This window comes from Schistocerca gregaria, unplaced genomic scaffold, assembly GCF_023897955.1.
Source record: "Schistocerca gregaria isolate iqSchGreg1 unplaced genomic scaffold, iqSchGreg1.2 ptg000180l, whole genome shotgun sequence".
NCBI lineage: Eukaryota > Metazoa > Arthropoda > Insecta > Orthoptera > Acrididae > Schistocerca > Schistocerca gregaria.
In genome coordinates this window covers 1,993,538-2,004,947 of record NW_026061730.1, presented here as the reverse complement: position 1 = coordinate 2,004,947, position 11,410 = coordinate 1,993,538, and positions in this window count along the sequence as shown.

Below are 11,410 nucleotides of genomic sequence, written 5' to 3'. Positions count from 1 at the left end.
ATGTATACTGTCATCAGGAGAGCCAGATGTAAGTGTGGGGACCGGCTGTTATCGAGGTGTTATCGAGTGCAGATCTGTCTTAGGTATCACGGCATAACGTCATTGAAGTCTAGAGAGTGGACAACACGTTCGTCTTACTCAGAGCGGTGTCCGAACTCTATTTTCGACGTTATGCGTGCCACTTTCATTGTGGCCGACTACGATTCGATAGAGAATGCACGAAACCTGAAAGACACCCTCACTGATACATAGAAAGTGTCGTTTGTCTGCGGAATAATGGGAGTGCAAGGGTCTGTGACGTTGATATGGCTGTATGTAGCACTATTAGGCAACGGGGGGGTGGGCGTAGCTCAGATGGTAGAGCGCTCGCTTAGCGTGCGAGAGGTATTGGGATTGATACCCAGCGCCTCCAGAATTTTTAACACACCTACAAGCGCACCTTGCCATGCAAGTGGAATAATTCCCAACCAGCAGAGGTGTCTAGGCAGATACAAGCGAACGAGTAGCAACCACAATTGTCAAGCGTGCTTTTATTCGTGCGCAGGAAGAACCCTCCTCCCACACCTACACTTAATTAAGAAACAGTACAAATGTTCCCATAAGATTCTCAAGCCTACGTCGGAAAGATCTGACTTGCGCCGAGTTCACGTAAATCCCACTGCACGTTTCCATTCTTTGCGTGCAGTCGGCTGCTACTGGTGTTGCTGGTTGTGACTGCTGATAACAGATGCCGTAGCAATAAATTCGTGGAGTGAGTTGTATGTTTTGCGATAGTATGTCTCTGACAAGCAAGCACAGGTGATATGGGTGCGAACACAGGAAGCTTGCAGCCCCTCGTTGCCTGCAGACACAGAGCAGCCACACTAGGAGAGCGGCCTAAGCCGTAGGCGAAATGTGCTCATTCGCTTTGGCGCGACGTCGAACTATAAATAAGGCTGTCACTAGCGTGAGCGTCGTGTAAAGTCGGAAAAGTCGGCTGCAGGGGTGATTGCCAAGTTTGCCACTTTCATTGTGGCAAACTACGATTCGATACAGAATGCACGAAACCTGAAAGACACCCTCACTGACACATAGAAAGTGTCGTTTGTCTGCGGAATAATGGGAGTGCAATGGTCTGTGACGTTGATATGGCTGTATGTAGCACTATTAGTCAACGGGGGGGTGGGCATAGCTCAGATGGTATGGTCAGTCAGCCAGCGGCTGCGCTGGAGGTCGGACGTGCCGTGCTGTGTGCTGTGCTGCGTTAGCTCCGCGTGGTAAGTCTCTGCTCTTGCTGCAACGCGTCGCTGTCTATAGTATTTGTGTAGACATGAAAAAGAATTAAGAGATGTCGCAACCGCAACGAAAAGATACTTTGAAATTCACGTTTGATCGCAACTTTGTCCGACCGAGGTCATTTGATGTTGAACAGTGGTTAGAGGATGATGTTAAAATAGGACTTGATGATATTATCGGCATACATTTCTCGATTATGAACAGTGTGGTTTTCGTGAAACTTGCCAGTCCAGAATTGTGTGAAAGGATAGTTCGATCTTGTGGTGGCATTCTGAAATTTAAACATGCTGACGGAAATGTTGGGGAGGTTACCGTTGCCCATGCTGGTCTAGGTATTCGGACCGTGCGAGTCTTTGAACTTCCCTTTGAAATTACAAGTGACCAGATAAATGCTGTTATTGCTCCATACGGGAAAGTTTTGAGTAATATTGCCGAACGGTGGTCTGCCGCACACAAATTCCCTGTTTTGAATGGTGTGCGCCAATTAAAAGTCGAATTGCAGAAGCACATTCCGTCGTTTATAAACGTCTGCGGATATAGAGCTGTTGTGATGTATGATGACCAACCGAAAACGTGTGCTGTCTGCAATTTACCAGGCCACGTCCGTGCAGACTGTGTTCAAAGGCGAGTGGCGCAACTGCCTGCCGGCGATGCCGTCAGGCCCCCTGCTATGTCAACGCTGCCCGTGACATATGTCGCCGTAGCGCGCGGTTTTGCAAGTGCCACTGCGCCCCCCGAAGTTACTACGAATACCGACCCACAAGCGACCGACCAACCGACCGACTCAGGTGTAGCATCTGTAGACACTCAACCCTCCTGCGATGACATATCTGCTCCTGCCCTTGTCGCCGTGGACTCGCCCAATGAGGCAATGGATACGGACGCGACCTCAGTCGCTTCGGGTAGTGCTCCTCTGCATCCTGGAGCTTCTTTAGGAGGTATCAAAAGCGTATCAGGTGCACAGAAAACGGACTCGCAACCAGCCGTTTCTAGTGGTGCTCCTCCGAATCCGGCAGCTGCCTTAGGCACTGACCACAGCCCGTCAAGTGCAATGAAATCAGACCTGGCGTCAATCACTTCGAGTAGTGCTACTTTGCAACCTGAGGCTTCTTCAGGTACCGTCCAAAGTCCACCACGAGACGCATCTCCCAAGAAATCTAAAAAACGGAGGATCGCTCGTCAAGGTGCAGAGCAGACTGCACCACAACTGCGTGAACAGGCGAAGCAAATTGGGGGCAAAATACGTCAATCTGCATCTGAGAACTTGCAGTGCAATCAGCAGTCATCTAAAGAAGACCCTGTGTCCTTGGATAGTACCTCCGGTTCTGCCAGTTTGCCCTCCGATGACGTAGCAATTACCCGAACCGAAGATAAAAATCACCAGCAAACACCTGAATATAGTGCACCACTTAATGACGAACCGATGACAGGGCTGTCGAATCCGTGGGCAGACGATGTCGACGACACTACAAAGGAGGACGAAATTATGGACACCACAGGAACCGTTACAGTCACCACGATGGCCACACCACGAGATGACGTCGTCTTGAATGTCATCGCCGCGACGGATACTGTCCCAGACATGGAGAAGCCGACTGATCCCTTCCCAAGTCATGAATATTTCTAGTCTGAACGGTTTTACTGACTTGTGTCCACATGTCTCTCGGGTCAGATTTCTTAATGTTTTTTAGAAATGATATGTTGCCGGAGTTTTTCCTAATTACACTCCCGTCTTGGCTAACGTAGTTCCGTTGCAGGCATATAAGATCGCTACGCTGAACATCAAAAAAATTTGTAGCAAATTTAATTTACAAAATTTAAAAGATTTCCTGTATGCAGCTGATGTGGACATTTTGTTTTTACAAGAAGTAACAAACATCGAACTTGCCTTCATACAGGGGTATAATGCTATAGTCAATCCTGGAATTGAATGTGATTTGGGTACCGCATTTCTTTTCAAAGAGGGCGTCGTCATTACAGACGTAACAAAACTGCCTAACGGCAGAGGCATTGCCGGCACGCTTTATAACACCAGGATTATTAATGTCTATGCCCCATCTGGTTCTACCAATCGGTGCCAACGAGCACAGTTTTTTAAGGAGGGAATTGTTCCTTTGTTTGGTGTACACTGCACCCATACCATCCTTGGAGGCGACTTTAACAGTGTCATACATGCCAAAGACCAAACTCCGAACTACAACAAATCGCCGGACCTGGAACGTATCGTCACCGACCTCCGTTTAACTGATTCGTGGGAGCAAAAGCACGGCGCGGCACCCGGCTTTACCCACCTCACTAATCATTCAGCGAGCCGGTTGGATCGAATATATGTCTCGCCCAATCTGAAACACCGCATCCTGCAGTCTGAAGTTTGGCCAACCGTTTTTTCGGACCACGCTGCATATATATGCACATTAAATTTGGAACGACAAGGAACCTGTCGATATAAAGGGCCGTGGAAACTTAATGTTTCACACTTAAAAGAATCTGCCTGTCGAGAAGCCTTTCTCACCATTTGGAGAGCCTGCGAGACCAAACTCATCTCTTACCACTCGACTTTGGATTGGTGGCTCAAATGCGCCAAACCTCAGATCCGGAGATGTTTCATCAACTACTCCCGGGAGAAGAGCTTTTGGCGGAAAAGAACGATAGAATTTTACTTTCATTGTCTCCGAGAACTCTACCTGCAAGGTGCTACAGCTATTGGGAACCATGGGAGAATTAAAAAAATCCAGGCAAAAATACTGACATTAAGGCGACAACAGCTTGAAGGATACCAAATAAGGTCAAGAGCAAAGACTGTGGCGCCAAAAGAAGCCACTTCGGTATATCATGTGATTCGTGAAACTAAACGAGGATTCCGCAAAATACTGACGGAGCTTAAAACTGATAATGGACCCACCTTGACAATGCACAACGACATAAAAGCAGAAATACTAACCCATTTCGACAACTTGTTTTCACATAAAGAGGTAGACGAAAAAGCACAGGACGATTTACTGACCCACCTGCAAGGACGCGTTGGTAACGCGTACGCGGAAGCTCTAATAGCGGAGGCGACCGAAGACGATGTACACTATGCTGTCTATCAAAGTGCAAAAAATAAATCCCCTGGAGCTGACGGCATACCAGCAGAATTTTATCAAGTCTTCTGGGAACATATAAAACATAGAATTACATGCATCTGTAATGAACTTCTGAACCTCAATAAGGAGATACCGAAAGATTTTCGCGAAGGTATGATAGTGTTAATCGCAAAAAAATCGGCTGGCAAGAAAATTGGAAATTTGAGACCAATCACTCTGCTGAACAGTGACTATAAAATTTTTTCGCGGCTCTCAGCCCACAGACTTAAAAATGTAATGGCCAGCGTCACCGGCCCATATCAGTCTAGCGTAGGCAAGGGTAGGAAAATTCAGCAGACGCTGTCCGACTACCGCGACATAATTTCAATAGCAGAAGTATGTCGACTAAAATGTGCCATCGTGTCGTTAGATTTCGATAAAGCCTTCGACAGGATCAGCCACTCCTACCTCCTGAAAACGATAGGCGCAATGGGTTTTCCGCCGAGATTCGTTGACCTCATACGACGTTTGGTAACGAATAACTCCTCCACAATCATCATAAATGGACAGCCTAGCCGGCCAGTCGAGATCGCATGTTCCGTCAGGCAAGGTTGTCCGTTGTCCATGGCACTTTTTGCCATGGCCATCGAACCTTTGCTCGCTGCCTTGACTCAGCGGTTACAAGGATTGCAAATACGAGGAAACAAAATAATATGTAAAGCTTATGCGGACGATGTTGGGTTTCTCGTTATGAATGTAGCGGAAGTCGAGACGGCAATGCACATAATAGAAAAATACGAACGAGCGTCAGCCGCGAGGTTAAACAAAACCAAGTCCGGCATATTCAATATCGGACGTGGCATTGGCATGCGCACACACGGTCAGTTACGTGAGCTAACAGCCTTGAAGTGTCTCGGCATTGATTTCCGAAAAAATATACGTCAAATTATTGCGGCCAACTATAGACAAGTACTAACTACCATACGAGCTAGTGTACGGACACATAGTATTCGACAATTAAATGAAATTCAGAGAGTGTCTTTAGCGAACGTCTCTATTACTTCCAAAGTCAGTTATGTCGCCCAGATACTGCCAATACCCGCCGGCATAGCCAAACAAATTATGTCAGCAATAGGCTATTTTGTGAGCCGTGGCCACATATTTAAAATCCAGTATGACACTCTGACGCTCGCCACTAATAATGGCGGCTTAAACTTAACGAATGTTACTAAAAAGTCGCAGGCTCTGTACATCTCCAATACGTTTCAACAATGGAGACAATCCGGCAGCTGTATGGCCGCGCACTTGCTATCTGAAATAGCTCCAGATGACCTCTCTCCGCCCATTAATGTGCAGCACATACCGAGCGGACTTTACCATTTACGATGGTTTTTAATAGAATATAGCTACCTACGTTCAAGAATTCCGGAAAAAGACATGACAAACGTAAAAGAAATATATGGCAAATTGATGGGAGAAAAGAAGAACAACAAAATAGAACAAAACTATCCATGTTCTAACTGGAAAGTGATATGGGGAAATATTCATAACCGTAACTTAGCTACTCATCTAAAAGCAACATGGTACTTTGTTGTAAATAGGAAAGTTGCAACAAACTCGAAACTTCATACGATCCACTTAGCGGATTCGCCTTTGTGTGCAACGTGTAGTTTAATTGATAACGAAGAACATCGTTTCGTGTGTGACAAGGTTAAAGATATCTGGCTGAATGTCCGACGAAAGCTGGCACTCATCCTTCGAACGTCACCTAACGCTATAACGCCTGCGGACTTTTTGACACCGGATGATGTACCCTTTCCTAACACGAAACGCAACGCAATCAATTGGCTGAAAGCGGCAACGGTCCATTACCTCTTCACGAAGGAAGAGAAAAGCCAAGAGGATTTTTGGATCTATCTGCTAACTGAGCATCACATGTTACTGAAGACTAGTAAATATAAAGAAACATACGCAAATTTTTTAATCAAGACCTTGATGTAAAAGAATTAACAAGAAATATCTGCGGACACAGAAGACAAACGTAAGAGAGTGTTCACCACTACTAACTTACTTTACAATCGTGGGAAAAAAAAAAAAAAAATTATTTTAGTTTTTACCGGAATTGCCGTTCTTTGAGTTCAACGTTTATTAATTTATTTTTCAAGAAGCCATTATAAATAGTTGCTTCTCACCGAATATGGTTTTTTTTTAAGCATTTTCAGAGAGAAGAGGCAGTTTCGGAATGCCCTCTGACGTTTCTTTGTCAAGGAAGCCTATTTGCTTTAAGTGTGACAACATAAAACAGCGATGAAGAAGGAAACAAACTGAACATAACTTCTGTTTCTACCTACTGAAGACTTCATTCTTTTTTCACATTATCAATAAGCCCAAAGAAGGGGTACATTAGTTTCTCCACGATAAAGGGATTACCCTTGTCTCATCAGTTTATGGTTCTGTACATGGCGTGAGAAGCCGACGCCGATGAAGGCGAATTATGGAGAGCGCAAGGATGGGCTAAAAGGGGTGATGGGAGGCCCAAAAAAAAAAAAAAAAAAAAAAAAAAGATGGTAGAGCGCTCGTTTTGTGTGCGAGAGGTACTGGGATCGATACCCAGCGCCTCCAGAATTTTTAACACACCTACATGCGCACCTTGCCATGCAAGTGGAATAATTCCCAACCGGCAGAGGTGTGTAGGCAGATACAAGCGAACGATTAGCATCCACAATTGCGCCGATTTCACGTAAATCCCACTGCACGTTCCCATTCTTTGCGTGCAGTCGGGTGCTACTGGTGTTGCTGGTTGTGACTGCTGATAACAGATGCCGTAGCAATCAATTCATGGAGTGAGTTGTATGTTTTGCGATAGTCTGTCTCTGACAAGGAAGCACGGGTGATATAGGTGCGAACACAGGAAGCTTGCAGCCCCTCGCTGCCTGCAGACACAGAGCAGCCACACTAGAAGAGCGGCCTAAGCCGTAGGCGAAATGTGCTCATTCGCTTTGGCGCGACGTCGAACTATAAATAAGGCTGTCACTAGCGTGAGCGTCGTGTAAAGTCGGAAAAGTCATCTGCATGGGTGATTGCCAAGTTTGGGGAGCGTTTCGTAGTACGATCAGTGCAATGGGGACGCGGAAACTTGTTGTGTCCCAGTGTTTTGCAGTTGGACGACAAGAGTTTTACACAGTAGCATAGAGCGAGGCACTGAGTTGGCATGAACAATGGAAAGCACAATGGGGCTCGAGATGTGCTTGTTACCTCAGGTGCTGTGTGATTGTGGACAAGGAGTGAAATGGACCAATTTGTGACCGCCCTTTCAATTTAAGACGTTCAAAACAGACGGAATTTGCATTCGTAATACCAGAGCATGGAAACTACTTGGAACTCTTGTGTATATGAACGTGTCCGCGCCTTTGTATTCTGGTACCTTCGCCGCTACAAACCAACCAACCATCGTGTCCGTGCACATCAGAGTCGCAAAGAATGGAGAATAGCCAGGCTTGGTCGTGTGTGTAGCTGTAGGTCAGTTGGCAGATCGTTCGCTTATCGTGTGAACGGTCTCGGGTTCAAGCCCCGGCTCCTCCATGTTTTGTGGTCAGTGCATGGTAAGTGTTGGTCGCGGCGAACATAAACGCACGCAAGAAGTTGCAAAACCAGCGTCACAGACTGATATGATGTATACTGTCATAAGGAGAGCAAGATGTAAGTGTGGGGACCGGCTGTTATCGTGGTGTTATCGAGTGCAGATCTCTCTTAGGTATCACGGCTTAACGTCATTGAAGTCTAGAGGTGGACAACACGTTCGTCTTACTCAGAGCGGTGTCTGAACTCTATTTTCGACGTTATGCGTGCCACTTTCATTGTGGCCAACTACGATTCGATACAGAATGCACGAAACCTGAAAGACACCCTCACTGATACATAGAGAGTAGTGTTTGTCTGCGGAATAATGGGAGTGCAAGGGTCTGTGACGTTGATATGACTGTATGTAGCACTACTAGTTATCGGGGGAGGGTGGGCGTAGCTGAGATGGTAGAGCGCTCGCTTAGTGTGCGAGAGGTACTGGGATCGATACCCAGCGCCTCCAGAATTTTTAACACACCTACATGCGCACCTTGCCATGCAAGTGGAATAATTCCCAACCGGCAGAGGTGTGTAGGCAGATACAAGCGAACGATTAGCATCCACAATTGCGCCGATTTCACGTAAATCCCACTGCACGTTGCCATTCTTTGCGTGCAGTCGGCTGCTACTGGTGTTGCTGTTTGTGACTGCTGATAACAGATGCCGTAGCAATCAATTCATGGAGTGAGTTGTATGTTTTGCGATAGTCTGTCTCTGACAAGGAAGCACAGGTGATATAGGTGCGAACACAGGAAGCTTGCAGCCCCTCGCTGCCTGCAGACACAGAGCAGCCACACTAGAAGAGCGGCCTAAGCCGTAGGCGAAATGTGCTCATTCGCTTTGGCGCGACGTCGAACTATAAATAAGGCTGTCACTAGCGTGAGCGTATTCTTCGGCGGACCTCGGAAGAGTTCCGCCCTTCGATACCTTGCAGAGTACTGCTACGTATCGAAGTGTTAGGGCTTCGCAGAAGTCGCAGTCGCAGTCGCAGTCGCAGTCGCAGTCGCAGTCGCAGTTCCGGAACCGCCAGCAGCAGCAGCAGCAGCAGCAGCAGTTTCCAGTGCCGCCAGTTTTGCAGTAGCAGTCGTCGCCGGACCCAGCCGCAGCTTCCGGACCCAGCCGCCGCCGCCGCCGCCGCCGCCGCAGCTTCCGGCCCCCGCCGCCGCCGCCGCCGCCGCCGCCGCCGCAGCTTCCGGCCCCCGCCGCCGCCGCCGCCGCCGCCGCCGCCAGGACCCAGTGCTTCGTCTTCCTCTCCTGCTTTCGTTGTCGTCGCTATTCTCGTCTTCGTCTTTGCCTTCATCCTTTCGCTCCTCGACGTCTCTCATCTGTCATCTGTCATCTGTTCCTGACTTTGTCCCTTGTCTGTCCCCATTCTTCTTTTCTGTGTTTCCAGTTTTCCTTACTGCCATCATGACCACCCCCACCACCACCGCCACTACCACCGCCATCGTCTATACGACGCCCTCCCTCGCTGCCACTACTCTTACTTGGTGTGCTCAGTCGCCCCCGTCCTACTATATCCCGCCCCTCCTCACCCTTCCCACCCCAGCTCCCTTTGTCGCCCCATCCCCTGCTCCTTCTCCCCAAGCCTCCACACACGACCCCTTTCCCCCACTCCCCCACACCACTCATGCGGCCCCTGCCAGGGTTGTGTCTCGTCGGGCTACGACCCATGCCGCACCATCGCCGGCGCCAGCACCACCACCTGCAGCAGCGCCACAACCAGCAGCAGCACCAACAGCAGCACCAACAGCAGCACCAGCACCAGCACCGACACCGGGACCTGCCGCTTCCCGTCATCTCCCCGTCACTCCTGTGCCCCACACCTCCTCCCATCCTGTCCCCGCTGTTAAGCGTCCCAGTGGCACCCCCGCCTCCTCTGCACCCAAGAAGTCCCAGCATCTTCCCCCTCCCCCACCCCTAGATGCCATGGATGTCTCCCCTCCAGCCCCCTCTACTTCCTCTTCTAACTCCCCCTCCTACAAGTATCTCCTCTCCCGTCCTGATCCCTCTCTCCTGGAGGCCCGCAACCTGACCTTGCTCCTCCGCCAATACTTCCCTGCAGCCCCCATCTCCCTTCTTACCCCCCGTAGGGACTCTGTCTTGATCACCTCCCCAAGCCCTACCCTACACTCCGACATCCTCTCCCGAATTCCTCTCACCCGATTTGGACCTAATGCCTCCCTTGCCCCTGCTCCTTCCCCTTCCTCCCCCCGTCAACCCCAACCCCCACGTCGCCCGCCGACCCTCACCGCCGTGATCACTCGGCTTAGCCCGACGATCACGGAGGAAGAGGTGCTGGCGGAGTTGAAGGCCCACCCGTACCTGGAGGTGCGAGCTGTTCGCCGCATTTTCAACTCTGCGGGCCCCACTCGCCTTATGCGAGTTTTCTCCGAACACGCTCCCTCCATCGACCATCTCCTTAAGGAGGGTGCCCTCCTCTTCCACCGCCGGTATAAGGTTGACCCCTCCCGCTCCCCACCACAATCCATTCGCTGCCAGAGGTGTCTGCGTTATAACGCACACCCAACATCAGAGTGCCGCGAGGCCCCAGTCTGCCCGCATTGTAAGCAAGCGCACTTCCTCCGGCAGTGCCCCAACCTTCAGTCTCCTCCCTCCTGCAATACCTGCAACCTCCAACACCCTACCTACTCCCAGAAATGCAAGGCTCGACCTCCTCCATCCGCTCCTGAACTAACTGTTCCTCTCCGCCCTTTGGATGACCCCACCCCTCCTGGCAATTCCCTCCGTCCTCCCCCCACCGCAGAGGACATCATCAGGTTCGTCACAATAGTGCTCCAGAACGTCCATCCCTTTCAGCGTCCCCACACCCTCCACCAGATTTCCCTCGCTGCCCGTTCCGTGTTCCACCTCAACACCTACGCCACCTATTCCCACAACCAGGCCCATTTCACCTTCTCCCGTCTCGACACCCTCGTTTAAATTCCCATTATGGCACGACAGCACCGTATCCTGTTCAATAACATCCGCTCCCTTCCCACCAACAAGCACCTCCTTATGCATACCCTTACGACCCACCGTGTGGATGCCTTCCTTCTGAACGAAACCTTTCTTCAGCCCCACCACACCGTCCACACCTCGCCCTACCTCCTTCACCGGTCTGACAATCCACTCCAGATAGCGCGTGGCGGAGTTGCCATTGGCCACCACCGCCAGATCCCTGTCCGGCTCCAACCCCTCCTTCCTGACCCCACAGAACACTTGATCCTTAGTCTCTTCTTCCCCGGCCTTACCCTTACCTGTGCCACCATCTATGTCCGCCCCGCTGCACCTATTCCTTTCGACTTCCTTTCCCACATCGACCGTACCTTCTCCTCCTACGTGATCGCCGCCGACCTTAACATCCATAGTCGTTCTGCCGCCCAGTTACGGCGGTGGCATCGGTTCCTTGCCACCCTCCAAGGCGACGTCCTTCCAATTCCCCAACA